Source organism: Macrobrachium nipponense, chromosome 24, assembly GCF_015104395.2.
Source record: "Macrobrachium nipponense isolate FS-2020 chromosome 24, ASM1510439v2, whole genome shotgun sequence".
Classification (NCBI taxonomy): domain Eukaryota; kingdom Metazoa; phylum Arthropoda; class Malacostraca; order Decapoda; family Palaemonidae; genus Macrobrachium; species Macrobrachium nipponense.
In genome coordinates this window covers 22,232,005-22,249,504 of record NC_061091.1, presented here as the reverse complement: position 1 = coordinate 22,249,504, position 17,500 = coordinate 22,232,005, and the positions used below count along the sequence as shown (strand labels likewise).

General features: G+C 36.4%; 1 protein-coding gene across 1 annotated transcript in view; it reads right to left on the bottom strand.

Moving 5' to 3' along the window:
- Window positions 1–17,500, bottom strand: part of LOC135205514 (glutathione S-transferase Mu 4-like) — a 1,039,821-nt gene that overhangs the window by 526,511 nt on the left and 495,810 nt on the right. Inside the window, exon 2 of the mRNA XM_064236257.1 lies at window positions 14,960–14,987. The gene's annotated coding sequence lies outside the window, so the exon portion shown is untranslated. The remainder of the gene's footprint in view (window positions 1–14,959; window positions 14,988–17,500) is intronic.

The following is a 17,500-nucleotide window of genomic DNA, read 5'->3' as shown; positions in this document are numbered from 1 at the left end:
ACAAAGGTTTTTCCACCTTCTGAGTTACTGGGCTTTTGGACTGATAAAACTTAATTGGCACTTGTTGCAATTACGAGTCAATAGGCACGAGGGAATTTTACTGAGTATTGATTGTCACTTTTCACTGTCTATGGACTTGCACACCACACTTTGTACTTGTTCTTCTTCGCTGGATTCTTCTTTGCTGGACTCTGTGTTTTCTTCTTCTTTCTGTTCGGCTGCTGCACCACTCTTTTCTTCTCCCGTGCTCTCCCCCCTTTTCTCCACTCTGTCGTTTTCTTCTCTCTCTTTTTTCTCTCTGCCTTCCTCTCTCTCTGTCTGCCTTTTTATTCGGATGATATCTTTTTAGCACCGCCTTTGGATTTCTTGGATTTGGACTGGGTGTGGTAACTTCTGAAAGACTTCTTGTGTATTAGTGGCTACCGACATTATACAAACCCGCCTTCCTGTCATGGCTTCTACAGTAATTCGTAGGCTTTGAATTTGTATACGCCTCCTACTTGATGTGTTGGCTTTTGGGGGTGTGTCCTTTGGACAATCTCGTGGGTCATTTGCTGATACTCCTTTTGGGCTGTCTTATGACCAGCACTCATGGCTTTTGATTCGTCGATACTAGAGGCCTATCTTTGGAAAGGGTGGAGCTTAGATTTTCACATGATCCACCTTTGAAACAAGGAAGCCTTGAATTTCCCTTGGTTATATTAAACAGAAGGCTCTTGAAAAGGTCCACCTTACATTAATTCTCCGACGCTTGAAGTGTCACAAATGTCGGGCGTGCCAGAGAATCACTTAATCATCGGAGATGAGGCGTAATGGGTTGGATTCCAATTTCTCGAAGATGCCTGGGAGATGCAGACCAGATGCCTGTGGGCTAACGCCTAATCGTTTTGGGTCGAGTCCGAGAAAACGATACCTTCGTAAAATTGATTATTTTCATTCTCTTATCCCTCTTTCTTTTCTTATTATCCGTTTCGTGCCTTTTTCTTAAGTATTATTAAGTTATTGCCTTTGGAATAACAACACTGTGCCACACTATTACAGTCTCGGCCCGCTACCTCGCTGACTCCTACTGGAGGACTCCTAACTTATGCTTCTTGGAAATCATTTTTAACCTTTAACTTAAAAAAAACATCAAAACTGAATGTAAACATGAGCAAATCCTTGATTAAGTAACATTAAGGGCAACTATCAAAATTGAATGTAAACATAAATAAATTCTTGAGCAAGTAACATTCAGAGAAACATCAAAAACTGAATATAAATATGAACAAATCCTTAAGTAACGTTAAAAGACATTAAAGCTGAATGTAAACATAAACAAATCCTTGATTTAGTAATATTATAAGAATCATCAAACTGAATTCAAATATAAGTAAATCACACTAAGAAACATGAAAACTAAATGCAAACATAAATAAATCACCAAAAACTAGAAAACTGAAAGTTAAACATAAATTAGCCCTTAAGTCACATAAGTTATATAAATGCATGGTAGAAGCAAAAAAATTATAACAATCCAAGTTTACAGTATATTCTATCTAGGTGGATATCGCTTTTCTTTATGGAAAAAAAATAAATTTCGTTCTTCGTTGACGACACTTGATGACTTCTTATTTGCTGCGATCTGCTACTTGGGACAAGTCCTGGGAGATAATATCCTTGTGTTTTTGTATGCAATAACAAGTGTGTCCTTGACTTCCTACTGAGATAGTGTATTGTGTTCATGCAAATATTCATTGAACCTTTTTACTGTAATTCTGAGTAACCTTGTACATTAAACCTTATAACTTTACTGCTTGATACTAAAACAAAATTGGCAACTCTGTTAAAGGAACTGGTTAGTGGTTAATACTTGTAGGTTTCTTCTACTGTGACAACATTTAGTAAGTTTTTACCAATCAATGTCTTGTTAGTAAGTTCTCAACAACTAATACCTTTTAATTAAGTTCTCATCAATTACTATCTTGTTAGCAAGTTCTCATCGATTAACATCTTGTTAGTGAGTCTTTGTCGATTAATATCTTATTAGTAAGTTTTCATCAATCAACATCTAATAGATTTGAACAAAATAAGTGTATTAATTACCCCTTCAAAATCTTAATCATTTCTGAAACGAATTCCCTTATCTTAAAATCACTTAATATCTATCTTAACCATTTCCTCTTTATTCTTTCAATTCTAAAGGTGTTCTTATGGAACAATTAAACTCGATAAACTTCTTGAAATTCTTATACTACGCAATAAACTGTTAATTTCGTACCCTTATCACTTAAATATTCCCCTTCAACTCAAAAAAAAAAAACTAAGCTCGAAGTTAGCGCGCATAACCCCGAAATTTTGCTACAAACCAACTAATTAAAGTAAGAAATGCAACAAATTAAAAAATTATTCCTAAGTCGACCTGTGAAGGTAAACTTAGCAATAAGAAAATAAATGAATACATGGGAATAATAAGATGAATCAATGGGTTTGTCTTTTTTTTTTCACTAAAAGTGAATCTTCTAATTCTTAGATTATACCTAGTCCTTCTTCTGGGACTTCTTCTGGCTTCTCCAGTCACATGGAGTTTTTCATCTTCTTTTAATTCCTTTGACTTTACCCTGGTACTGGGTTTTAGTTCTTGTCCTTCACTGAAAAGTGATTCTTCTTTACCATAGGCTTTGCTTAGGCCTTTCTTCTGAAATTTCGTCCGTCTTTTCTTCCGACTTTGCTTCTGACTTTTCTTCTGACTTTTCTTCCGACTGCAGTCGCTTCAGGATTTCAACAACTTTGTCTTTTCTTGACCTTATCTTTTATCTTTATCTGCCTGAAGGCCTTCTTCTTCGAATGATTTAACATATGAGAAAGGTATTCGATCATTTATCTTCTTCACTTTTATCTTGCCTCTTGTACATCTCCGACCTTGTATGGTCCTGTGAATTAGTGGCTAACTTATAACTAATACCACTTCTTACGTCCTTCTTAATATAGACTTTGTCGCTTATCTTTTAACCTACTGGGTTTAGCCTTACTTGATGCGTGTTCACCATATTCTTCTGTACTTCTTCCAAATTTTTGTGTAATCGCTTGTGAATTACATACATTAAAGTTTTCGATTCTTATCTTCATAATGTCTTCAGAGTAAGTAGGCTCTATTGGCTGATTTAGCCATGTATCGGGTATCTGGACTTATATCACATCAAAGCCTTTATGAGAGTTGCTTGTGTACTTGTATGGTACTTGGCGTTTTATGAATCTGGCACAAAGGTAAATCGACGTCTCTGTCGGGTTCTTGTGTCTAAACTTCCTTTTATTCCTCTCTTGAGAGCCGTTTCCAGCTGAGTGATACCTTTGTATCGCTATCTCCTTCTACCTTGTAAGCTTTTCGAATTTCTTGGACTAATGCGTTGTACATCTTGATCCCATTATCTGAAGTAATGAGCCGTGGGCAGCATTTCTGCCTAATATCTTATGAAAGAGAGCGGTTGCACATTCTTAGCTACTTTACTAGTAATTGGTATTAACTCTGTATATCACATGAGCGGGTCAATACACACTAGTATCTTCTTTTACCTCTACAAGTGGTACGAGGTTAAGTTTTAAAATCTATAACTCCTCCTTTAATAGGAGTCAGTGAGATATAATAATTCCCTTGAGGTATTTCCTCGTTCTTTCTTCCCTTTCCAATGATGCGTATGTTACAATTCTTCACATGAGTACTAACATCCCTGTGTTAGTCTGTCTCATCCCTTCTTGGGTGAGATCTTATGTCATTGTCAAGCGTTAGCTCAACGACTTGGGTTCTTGGGCACTTAGGCGCTATCCATCTATGGAGTACACCTGTGAACTGACCAAATAGGTCATGTTCGTGACGCCTATAAATTAATACGTCGTCTAAATCATTAATGCATCTGTGGAACGTTCAACCCTTTTCCTCGCTTTCTTGATTCTTGGGAGCTAACTCTCTTTATTCTCTCGCACTTGGAGATCACTTTTAAATCTTCATCTCTTCTGGTTCTTCTCACGAAACCCTTTTTTCGGCAAGGCTTAGTTGTATAATTGCACAGTAAATACATTTGTGCCACTGCATATAGTTTTGCTCTGTTATTCGTCTCGACTTATCATATTCATACTATCACTTTGCAAAGCATGTCTTGCTCATGCGTCTGCCGTTTTATTTGTCCTTCCAGGAACCTACGTTCACCTCTATATCGTAGTCCTTGGCTGTCATAAATCTACGGGCTCTACCTTCGGAAAATTCGGATTCTTACTTTCTTCTGCAGCTGAGTGATCAGTGCACATTGCTATCCCATTTGCCTCCGTGGGCCTTAATTTCCTACTGTAAGATGCTATAGACTGGTTATTTATCAACGTATTCTCTGCATTAAGCACGCTCCTTTTCCGGCGCGGCTTGCTTTCGGTGGCTAATAAGAGTTTCTTCACGAAAATCTGGGAAACTAAGTGCCGGGGATGTGTTAATCCCTTCAATTTCGGCAAATGCTTCTTGTTGCTTTCGCTGTCCACGTGAATGATAACGTGTTCCTTTTCCAACTCTGTCAGAGAAGCGGATATGATTGCTAAGCTCTTTGCATATCTTAGGTAAATACCGACTAAACTGAAAATTACTTTACGTCCTTCTAACGTTGAGTGTAAGGTATTCCTTAATTGACTTAATTCCTGAATTAGTTTACTTGTACACCCCTTTCAATTACTATAAGTCCAAAGTAATCTATTTGCCTTGTAAGGAAACTGAATCCCTTTTAACCTTAGCTTGAGGTTTGTGTCTTTTAATCTTCTTAGGACTTCTCTTACTACTTCCGTGTTCCTCTATGGCATCTCGCTGTTATTACCAAATCGTCTATGTGGCAGTGCACTCTTTTGCCTATCATATTACCCAAATTCTTATCCATTTTATCTTGTAAAGTTACGGGGCTATACCTTAGACCAAAGGCATCCTTGCACATTGATACTTGTCGTTTCTAGTGGAGAAAACTATCGAAGGTTTACCTTCTTCGTCATAGGGGTTTGCCAGAATCTCTGCGATAAATCTATAGTGGTGAATTATTTTTTGTACCTTATAGTGACTATAATATCTCGCTTTCATCGGTATCGGATAAAGATCGTTTCCAGTAATTTTATTCAATTTTCTGAAATCCACAACTACTCTATAAGTTTTTTTTTCGTCCTCTGAAACTAGTAATAGTGAAAAAACTACGGGGATTTTGATGGTTCTATTATTCCTTGTCTATTCATTTCCTGTACTTCTCCTTCGAAGATCTTCTTCTGGGAATGTTCTACTCGGTAGGCTGATGTGTAGATTGGCTTTCTGTTTAGTGGAATGACCATTTTGTGCGTTATTTCGCTTGTATCTCCTCATGTGTCGCGACTATATCTTTACATTCGCGTTAAGTCTACAATTTCCCTTCTGGCAAGATTTTTCCCTCATATCCCTTAAATGAGATTCCAACTTAGCCCTTCTCAGTTTCATGAGCCAAATTTTCGTTTCCCTTATTGATTACTGCTACTTTTTCCCCTTCTACGACTCGAATAGGTATGGTTAATACATCTGCCCGGCCTTCATGTAAACTAGAAGAATAATGTATTCCGTTTACTTGCGTCCCTTCAATAAGCGTGAGAATTTCCTTCCCTTTAAAAATTGGTTTTACTGTACATCGTTTCCACATACCTTCTCCAGGTTTAAGTTTAACTCTCCTTCTAATTTCTTAAGTGTCTTGATTTGATTCTAAGAAGTTATTGATCTGTTATGAACTCGTATTACATTCTGGATATCTTCCCTCTGTCTTATCCTTCTTCAGACTACCTTCAATCAAGGAATTCTCATCGAGTCTAGGTTCTCTCTAATTAACTTGCACATTGGTATTCTAGAAATCTTACGGACCCTCTTTTTTCTAAATTACTAACTGCTCTCTAGGTGCGTCAATGTTGACCCCTTGTCTATTCATGATTGGATAAACTATTAACAAATGGGCAAAGCTAACTGTTTATTCGTTGCTACACAACCCTTCTCTTTTAATGAAATTCTTCCTGGCTTAGAATGAACAATCTAAAAGGCTTATTATCAAGATATTATTACTCTGAACGTCTGTGATTTTACAGTCTACCTCTGAGTTCGAACTTAAGTGAGAAAAATATAACCGATCCAATTCTTTGCTGACCTTATATTTTTATGACTACCTCTGTTTATCTCTTACTATTTCCACTGGATTCAAATTTTATCTCAGTTTCAGGCAAGTCGAATTTGCTACTATTAATTAATTTCTCAACTTATTCCCCATCTTCTTTACTTTGACTAGCGGCGCCCTATCACTGTCAGTCTCTGAACCTCGTTGCTCTAGTTATCCTGTCTTCTCACCTTCCCGTCCTGGGTGGTTATGGGTGAAGACAGATCATCCCCTTCAGGGTTCTTACCTAAGATTTTCCTGACTTCTAAATCCATTTCTGCTACATCATCTGTTGGTCCCCATTTACGGTTCATTTTTGCGGTGACCGCTTCAGGTAAAGTTCCCAAGAGCAAAGATAGATATATCAATCTCTTACAATTCTTAAGTGTTATTCCTTGTTTATCCCCTTTTGTAATTATCCACTGATTATTTGAAAATGCCTTATCCAACTCATCGTCATAGATCGATGGGTCAATAAGGCCTTTGCGTGTTTTCAAATCGCGGAATATGCCTGCAAGACGGATCACCGGATCGGTTTCGCCTTGTGGGGAATATATTTTCCTAAGGAACTGCTTCAGTTCTTCCCAATTCCTAAGCCTTTGATAAGTCTCTGAACGGACATATTGTTCTAAGTCTCCTGACTCCAGGTCGAGATAGCTCTTGGCTTTAAGAAGTTTTTCCTTATCTGTACCCGTCATGTTGCTTAAGCGTATCTCTATTTGTTCTATCCAGCTTTCTAATTTACAGGTATCCTGACCTTCCCTTCTTCCGAAAAACTTAGTTATATGAACAATTGCCTGTTCCCTACATGTTCCCATTGCTGCAGCGTCTGAGTTGCTCGACTGTGTTCCGTCAGCCATGCCTAATTTCCTCGTTTGACTTCTAGTGTGAACAAGAGCTCTTGCTTTCTTATTTCGGGCCGATCTCCTTCTGACCATCTTCTCGTTAATTAAAAGTTTCTTAAACACTGCGTATCTCTAAAATTATTAAAGTTATGGTAGTAATATCCCGTAAGTAGTAATAATTTCCCGTAAAAGAGCTGATGAAATAAAATACCTTTACTCGCGTATCCGATCACCAAAATAAAAGAATTTTCCCCAAGAAATATTCTCAAAGTCTTACGTTACCGGTAGGCGATTCTTAAACAACCGCAAAAACCCTCTTAATCAGTACTGGTAAAACGATCCTGAACTGACCATAAAGTGTACGCTAACGAGAAACATCCCGTGGATTACCCTGGTTATCCTAAACGTCCTTTAAACAAACAATATAAAAACAGATTGACATTCACTCGACGTAACCAATAAGAAATAAAAAGCAAATGTTGAAACAAAAAACAAAGTATAAGAAATCACAAAACAACCAAAATCACAAAAAACAACATAAAATGACACAATCAAAATACAAATTCAAATTTAAAGTTATTGGTTAGTAAATACAAATGTTCAACTTTAAAAAGTCTTAGTAGTTGATTAGTTAGAATTAGTAAAATGAAGAAATATCGTAAAGTTTCGTTGCCAAAAAAAAAGTTCAGTGTGAAAATCTATTAATCTTGAAATACCAACTGAGTATCTTAAAATTGTCTAAGTGAAACGTTAATCGCGTAATTTACTTTTGATAAAGTTTAATGTTATGTAAGTGTGGGGATATTATTTTGGACTTATCTTCTTTCGTCGTCTTCGACACCCGGGCTTACGTCTGACAGCTTGCGTTTAACTTGCGTTGAATGATGTGTTGGTTCGTCTCTGCGGGAAAGGGGGACCCCTCTCTCTCTCTCTCTTCTTCTCTTCGGGATAGGAAAAGAAGCGCGTTGGTTTGGGCATTTTCTGAATTGTGCTTTCTTTCCTCTTGATATATTCTTTACGCGTTCGACATCTTGTATCTTCGTGTGGAACTTCTATCGACTGTTTCTTGTACTTCGGAGTGGAGTTTTTCTTCGCAAAGTGTGGGTGTTTTTTTTTTCTCCTTGGTGAAATGCTTTTATGGTTACGACTCGGTAACTGTCTTTGTAACTGTCTTTGTGTTTGGGAGGAGCACTGGTAACTGTCTTTTTGGGGAGAACCTTCTATTTTCGAGTGGAGGTTTTGGATTGAAATTTCTTATGCCGACACTACACTTTTGATTCCGTTTCGCTACGTACCATTTAACGGTCACTGTGTCTTTGTCTCTTCCTATCCTACCGCTCGACGCCAATTAATCTTGTCACTATATCAATCTTTATCTCATCGTATCCCATCGCTCTGCCACCAATTAAACTGTTGCAGTACTGACACTTTCGCGCACAGCTCTAAGGTAACGTGTGCCGACTTGAAGGCTGTACTTTGGGGAATTAGATTTCTTACCTTGCTGAAAGCTCTTGATCGGCAGTTAGCTAAAAGGGTTCTAATTTTGGATGAGAAATGAAGATTAATGTGAGCGCATTTCTTTATTCTTTGTTCGGGGTTCTTACAAAGGTTTTTCCACCTTCTGAGTTACTGGGCTTTTGGACTGATAAAACTTAATTGGCACTTGTTGCAATTACGAGTCAATAGGCACGAGGGAATTTTACTGAGTATTGATTGTCACTTTTCACTGTCTATGGACTTGCACACCACACTTTGTACTTGTTCTTCTTCGCTGGATTCTTCTTTGCTGGACTCTGTGTTTTCTTCTTCTTTCTGTTCGGCTGCTGCACCACTCTTTTCTTCTCCCGTGCTCTCCCCCCTTTTCTCCACTCTGTCGTTTTCTTCTCTCTCTTTTTTCTCTCTGCCTTCCTCTCTCTCTGTCGTCTGCCTTTTTATTCGGATGATATCTTTTAGCACCGCCTTTGGATTTCTTGGATTTGGACTGGGTGTGGTAACTTCTGAAAGACTTCTTGTGTCTTAGTGGCTACCGACATTATACAAACCCGCCTTCCTGTCATGGCTTCTACAGTAATTCGTAGGCTTTGAATTTGTATACGCCTCCTACTTGATTTGTTGGCTTTTGGGGGTGTATCCTTTGGACAATCTCGTAGGTCATTTGCTGATACTCCTTTTGGGCTGTCTTATGACCAGCACTCATGGCTTTTGATTCGTCGATACTAGAGGCCTATCTTTGGAAAGGGTGGAGCTTAGATTTTCACATGATCCACCTTTGAAACAAGGAAGCCTTGAATTTCCCTTGGTTATATTAAACAGAAGGCTCTTGAAAAGGTCCACCTTACATTAATTCTCCGACGCTTGAAGTGTCACAAATGTCGGGCGTGCCAGAGAATCACTTAATCATCGGAGATGAGGCGTAATGGGTTGGATTCCAATTTCTCGAAGATGCCTGGGAGATGCAGACCAGATGCCTGTGGGCTAACGCCTAATCGCTTTGGGTCGAGTCCGAGAAAACGATACCTTCGTAAAATTGATTATTTTCATTCTCTTATCCCTCTTTCTTTTCTTATTATCCGTTTCGTGCCTTTTTCTTAAGTATTATTAAGTTATTGCCTTTGGAATAACAACACTGTGCCACACTATTATATATATATATATATATATCATATATCATATATATATATATATATAATATATATATATATATATACATACACACACACACACACACACATATATATTCTTATATATTATATATATCTATATATAGTTAATATATATATTATATATATTTATCTATTTTTTTCTATTATCTATCTATATATATATATATATATATATAACGCAAACGTGCTCAAACATGCGCCGAAGCAATCGAGTTTTCTGTACAGCGTATAATGCTGTATGAAAATCTCACCCATGGCCCATGAAACTTACAGCCGCGGCCCATGAAACTTTCAGCCTCGGCTCGGTGATGGCCTATGTTGTTGGAACATATAGCGGTGCCACATGTACGATCGTACGATCATGGCATAGATAAAATAAAAACTACTGAAGCTAGAGGGCTGCAATTTAGTATGTTTGAAGCCTGGAGGGTGGATGATCAGTATACCAATTTGCAGCCCTCTAGCCTCAGTAGTTTTTAGAATCTGAGGGCGGACAGAAAAAAGTGCGGACAGACAGACAAATAGCCATCTCAATGGTTTTCTTTTACAGAAAACAAAAGGAACTTACAAGCTAAGAGGTGAAATATCTGTCATTCTCCTTTACAGACGCAATTGGCACTTACTACCTCAATCAATAGTACTAATAGTTCGTAGAGTTTCGGTTTCCTAAGCCCGAAGTATTTGCAACAAGGCTGGGCAATCCGACTCTTAAAAGGTCATTTATATTCTGAAAGATATAATCCCGTCTTTCCTTAAACTAATCACCTTCTATTATTCAAGAAGGTCACAGATAGATGTCTTAAAATTCCACACTTTGCTCTTTTGCGCAACCCTGCTAACAAGACAGAGAAGTAGAAAGACGTGCCATAAACATATACCCGAAACCGGAATATCCCTTCAGAATAAGAATAATGATGTGAGTTAATAGGCAGATAAAAAAGATATAGAAAATCTTTTGTGAAGAACTCAGTCATCTGTAATAAGCGTATGGTGAATATGAAACTACTGCTTTATTGTGAAAATATGGGGCAAATACGGTAGTGTTAACAGACAAATGTGAAAATATAAGATGATGGAATTGCTGAGTAAAGACTACGCAAACGTCTATCAGAGGACTCGTATCTCGAACACTCATTATAGAGAGAAAATATTTCATGTCGCGTTTCTTAATCATGATTCATTTTTGAAATTGTATTTGAACTCCTACACGCACTCACATAGTCACACACAAACACAAACACACCTTGATACACACATACATACATACATACATACATACATACATATAGGTATCTATATCTATGTATGTGTGTAAAAAAACTATCAGTCCATTTACGTTAGGATTTCGAGTCTGCTGAATAAAACACATTCCTTATAAATGCAAGAACATCTGTAAAAATTCCCTTCGAGAGATCAAAAAACAAAACATTGGAGTTAAATTTACAATGAAAATAAACAAAAAGAATTTATATCCAATTCTCTCTCTCTCTCTCTCTCTCTCTCTCAGTGAACCTTGGTATCAGTTCTCCCTTTACCTGTAATGACAGGTGTCACGAGAACCGCCTTACCCCATCCAACGACGCCAGGTCCCATCAGAAAAGTTTTCCAAATATCTCCTCGAGCGAAAACAAAACAAAAATATCAATTGTAAATATTTCATATATTTTTCTTCGTTTTACAGCAGGCGCAACGTACAGCATTAAATGTTTTATTTAAGAATTTACTTGTTTACTAGTATTCTTGAAGCGCAATACATTTTTCGGTTTGATTCGTTAATAAGAGACATTGCGAGAGGAATTATTAGCCATCCTCTGCTGAAAGATTTATGTTATTTTGTTAACTTCAAGAAGCTTGATCTTTTCAAAACATCAACACAGAATGAAGACAAGGAGAAAAATTCTTTAAAATAACGAGACACAAAACTGATATAGAGGGAATATTCCTGTGTTCTTCGTGATGATGATAATAATAATAATAATAATAATAATAATAATAATAATAATAATAATAATAAGATAATAAGAAGAAGAAGAAGAAGAAGAAGAAGAAGAAGAAGAAGAAGAAGAAGAAAACTTGCTTCACGTACGGTCGCCAAAAAAGAATAAAATGTCGGCTAAGTAGCATCTGATGTCATCAGTAAACATGTATGTTAATGTGTTAGCATGACATCTCACAAAAGGCTGAATCAAGACTGATGACACTCGGCAGAAAATCTCACCAGGTGATGAGATAACGAGACAACTGACTTCTAGGAGAAAACGGCCGAGTGTCGAGATGGTTTCCATGACAACAAACCTGACGTTAGCTCCGAGGAAATTACTACCAAAAGTAAAAATGTTGTTGGCGGAGGTGAACTAAAATTACTGTGAAATGCAGGTGAAACTTTTATGCACAATGAATCGTCTGGTCATTTAACGACCAGTTTTCCCAGATTCTTCACGTTAAAGACTGGAAATCTCTTAATTTATTATGAAAGTCTTTCTATATACGTTTCTAATGCATAACTCTGCTCAGGTGACTCGACTCGGCTCGTAAAGTTAAAGTCATTGACCTGATTTCTCGGGCGAATCACCCAAGTTCCGGGAGAGAGAGAGAGAGAGAGAGAGAGAGAGAGAGAGAGAGAGAGAGAGAGAGAGAGAGTATTGACAGCAGCTCCGGTATATCATTCTCCTTTCTGCAGACCAAATAAGCCAGAATATAAATAATCATTATATTACATTTTTATATTATCTTTGATGAAACTCGAATACAGACCCAAAACCATATGTGGTTATATTTATAGCGATCATATCTTAATTTATAAATCTGACTATGCACAGTTGAACAAACATATTTTGATACACCATCTAAGTTGTATGATAATTTCATGTTTCTTATCTTTTTCTTATCCGTTTATCACGTCTGATGTCTGTCCATGTATCTAATTGGAAAGGCAGGTGTGATGCTAACAAAATGGAATATATATCACAGATAATGCTACAGACCAATAGTACACACGTAGGTATGTATAAATGTCATAGAGGACGAAGTAAAATAACATTGCTCTGCTGAATTGCAAAACGCAATTTCATTTAAACCGCCTCCGAAGAAGAGAAAGTAGTATACAAAACACAAACAGGTAGGGGCCATATAACTTTAACCCTAAACTGACGAAGAAACTATGCCTAACAAAATACATTCCTGACAAACAATTTACTTTGTGAACCGTGCAATGCCGTGTTTGCGTAGACAAACAAAACACGGCAAAGTGAACTTTAATATCCCACTCACTAGAAGCAAAGAACAACCAGCATCTTTCATCTTCCACCGACAAGGTCTTGCATTGAGGAACGATAAGACTTGAGTGGATTGCTGACTCAACGATAGGACGAAGGAAAACAGACAGTAAATTCTTACGGACAGATCGTGAGGCAAAATGTTCGAAAACAAACTTATCAGAAGGCAATGGAACTTTGAACGCTGACTACAGTCATCTAACTTAAAATAACTGGGTCAGGAGAAGAAGAAGAAGAAGAAGAAGAATAGAGAGAGCGAGAGAGAGAGAGAGAGAGAGAGAGAGAGAGAGAGGGAGAGAGAGAGAGAGAGAGAGAGAGCACAAGCTGACACGTTTACTTTTTAAAATTGTGATGCGTGTGCCTGAATAGAAATTGGATAATGCTACACTCCTTAAGATTTAATGGGAGATTTTCATCATTCAGTTCTTTTACGTGTATATGTAACACTGTACACAAACGATATATATATATATATATATTTATATAATATATATATATATTATATATATATATATATATGTATATATATAATATATATATAAATATATATATATAAAAAATATAAAATAAAAAAAATAAAATATAAACATATATATAATGTCCCGCTGTATATGAGAAACTACCCTTGAATATTTCACTACCGAAAACCAAGTACAAGGAGAGAGAGAGAGAGAGAGAGAGAGAGTATTATATCACCAACCCCCATCCATTCCGGCCCAACCAGATACATCTCAAAGACGAAAGGAAAAGGGAAGGGGCGTCTATTCAGAGAATATGCAGAAACAACAGCAGAACAACGGGAGTGACAGTAATCAAAGGCCTTTTGAGATCAACGTCCCAGATCCTCAAAAGGGAACAGTGAACTGCAGTGCCCGATTCCCTCTCCCTTCGGAAGCTGCAGACGAGGGAGGGAGGGAGGGAAGGAGGGAGGGAGGGAGTGAGGGAGGTCCCCCTTCTTCTAAACCTAATGGTGAAATCCGCCCTATCTCTTCTATACTCTTCACTGTATCCAAAACAATGATTATCTAGTAATTCTTTTTACCACTTCTGCTGAATGCACTGTCAACACCTAGAGGCCTCGCCATCTTGTTCAAACGACTCTGGTGGTCGTAAGTGGTTTAATGAGAGAGAGAGAGATTCGCGAAAATCAGATATTCTGGAAAGGATATAGTGCAGAGGACATATTCCTCAAGGCAAAAATCCTTCAGGAGCAGCAACGCCAGTGTCGCAAAGGACGTCATTTCCATTATCCTCCGCAGGCCATCTGACCGTGCTTTTAATCCCTCCCAGATTTGTGCTTCAGTATACGCAAGCAGAATAGCTGCTTTTGAGGACGAATTTCCATACTGAATATTCCCTGTTTTAGTGCGCAAGCGGCTATGTTAAATATATACATCTATATATAATATGTATTATAATAATATATATATATATATATATATATATAATATATATATGTATGTATACATATGTATATGTATATAATATATAATAATATTATATATATATGTAATATAATGTAATATGGTATATATTATATATATATTATAATATTATATTTATATTATATATATATGTGTGTGTGTGTGTGTGTGTAGGACCTTAGTGCACCAAGCCCCAGGGCTAAAAGATGCCAGGAAAGGGTTGTGAACCCTCTGGGATAGGACATGTTTCTCAATGGCATACGAACATCTCTCTTCACTTCAACAGCAACCTCAAGTGGCAGGACTGCTAACAGAGTGGTAAATGCGGAACAGACCAAGCATTGCTGCCCTAGGGAACGCTAAAGGCTTCAGGGAAAGCCATATATAATATATTTCAAGGCAGAAGAGTATACTACTTAAAAATCTCTCTACAAAGCATAGTGTGTGAGACTCACCAGGTGACTGGAGATGGGGGGGGGGGGGGGAGAGAGAAAAAGTTCAGAATGTTTTATATTTCCTAAATAATTCAACGGCAAAGACGGCGAAGCATCTTAGGTAGCTAAAAAAACTTGAAGAAAATGGGTACCTTACCTTTTTCGTTGAACTGCTTTACGAAAACCTGAAAATGTAGAAAATCTAATTAATATACTCACAAAAATGTCATATAAGGGTACGAGCCTATACTCTTTGGAAAGCAACATTAACTAGTTACGATCATGGAAGCGAAAAATGATCATTCATTATCTTGACACAATCGATAAAAAGTTACTCATCATAATCATAAAAATGTCACTATGAATATGCACTACTACAACATGCTATCTGTAAGAAAAATACTATCATAAATCAGCGATTTTATAGTAAGAAGACATGAGATTAAGATTTTTTACAGAAGAATTTAACAACTTGTGTCTCTTGGATTTACCGAAGCTCAATATTCATATACCAAATATTAATAAAATTGAAGACTGAATATCATTAACGACTAAGGCTTACATAACACATGGAAAAAATTATTCAACAATTACGAAAGATACACACACACACACACACACACACACACATATATATATATATATATTATATGTACGTATATGTGTGTGTGTGTGTGTATAATGTGTATATATATATATATATATATATATATATATATATATATATATCATATATATATACACACTTGATTCAGTCACGCTATCTTTGCTATAAAACAGATACGAGCTTTCACAAACTAAAACATTTGAATATATTGGTCTTTGGCAGACAATATCTCATTCATTGTTTCGCAGAGGTCAAATAAATTATTAAGAAAATAACTGAAATCATGTGAGCATCTCAGCATCTAATAGCCCCAGTCTCACGCCCAGTGAAAATGGATACAAAATTAAGCAATCTATCAGTATAACCATAATTCAGTTTGACAGATGCAGAGTACATGCCAGTGGAAATAAAATATGTTCATTGCTAATTGAAACCAGAATGATTAATTAATTCAAAATATAACAGTTGGTAGTTATGTGGATTAATTCATTCAAAATATAATAGTTAGTAGTTTCTTTGAAAGTACAAATGTATAGCAAATTGACCACTTAGTTAAAATGTATTAAAGTTAAAATTGTATTATAGACTTAGGGTACACCAACTTTTACAATATCTTGAACTTAAGTGTTTCCAGGAAAGTCGTTCTCAGCCACAGTTTTTAAAATGTCTCATCAGACATAAGTTTGTTCTGTGCTTTACTTAAGAGTACATTAATAATCACAGTGAGAAAATAAGGGGTCAGAATTATAAACATGAGTTGTCCAATGAACGAGTGGTGGAAGATCTAGATTCTAGACGCACTCGATAACCGAAGAATGTTGTCAGTACATGCCATATGTATGTTTGTACACATGCCATCTGTAAATATTAAGATTATGTACAGAAAGACACATATTATCATACATGCTTTCCCTCTTTTGTTTTTTAAGGTGGTCCTTCGTTAACAATTTTAGTACTTTAATGTGGAAAGAAATAAACACACGGATAAGGCTGAGATTACGTGTAGTGGGTAAACAACTGAAATAAAAGACCTAGAGTCAATTTGAATGAAATCTTTACAATCCATTCATCCCATTTCATGTATAATTCCGCATCTCATTTAACAAAACCCTTAACTGAGGATGTCTTGCAAATGGAACGTCAAAGTTCAAACGAAGATGCGATGCATAACTACTCTATTGCTATTCTTCTTTTATTACATTTTTATCTATTTTATATTCATCATCGGGTTTTTACTTTTTAATAAGTGATACTCTTCTTTCTGTATTTCCCTTTATCTTCTCTTACTTCCTAATGAAAATCATAATCTTTAGAAGATTGAATTTCAAGTTAATGGCCTCTGTGTGTTTGTTTCATATGAACAGGATTCTTCTTCTGAATAATAATAATAATAATAATAATAATAATAATAATAATAATAATAATAATAATAATAATAATAATAATAATAATAATAAATTTTCAACCAGTGTCAATCCATTCTCTTAAACGACGCAATTATCCAACCAAGCAAATGCAACATCTCAAGTTCCCTAAAATCCCAGAAGAATTTTTTTTTATTTATTTATTTTTACGTTGTTTTCAATTCAATTAGAGTTGGTGCAATTGAAGATCGAGTCCCCTGGGGTGACGGGGAAGGAGAGGGGAGTGGGTACAGCCGGTCAGTGGCTCAAACTTGGCACTCAGTATTCTTTCCCTGATGACAATAAGCAGGAATGAGGTCGGCCTCAAGGGATACGCAGCTTGGAATTTATCCTGCAAAATGATCATTTTGCGAAATTACAAAGGGTAAGTGGGAGCTAATCTCATCTTTTGTATTGCTTTCATTATCAGTACAATTACTATTACGAATTATGATTATTTAATACCACTTAAATGATTATTTTAATGATTAGGCCAGTAATTTTGTTTATACAGTGCTATTTGGTGAAAAAATATTTCCTTTTAAATTCCTTTATCGCGATTATTAACAATCCGAACATTCAATTAAGTGCATTTGTTAAGAGTGTAGTTCACAGCAAGAATCTTAATGATTGCGCTCTCTCTCTCTCTCTCTCTCTCTCTCTCTCTCTCTCTCTCTCTCTCTCTCTC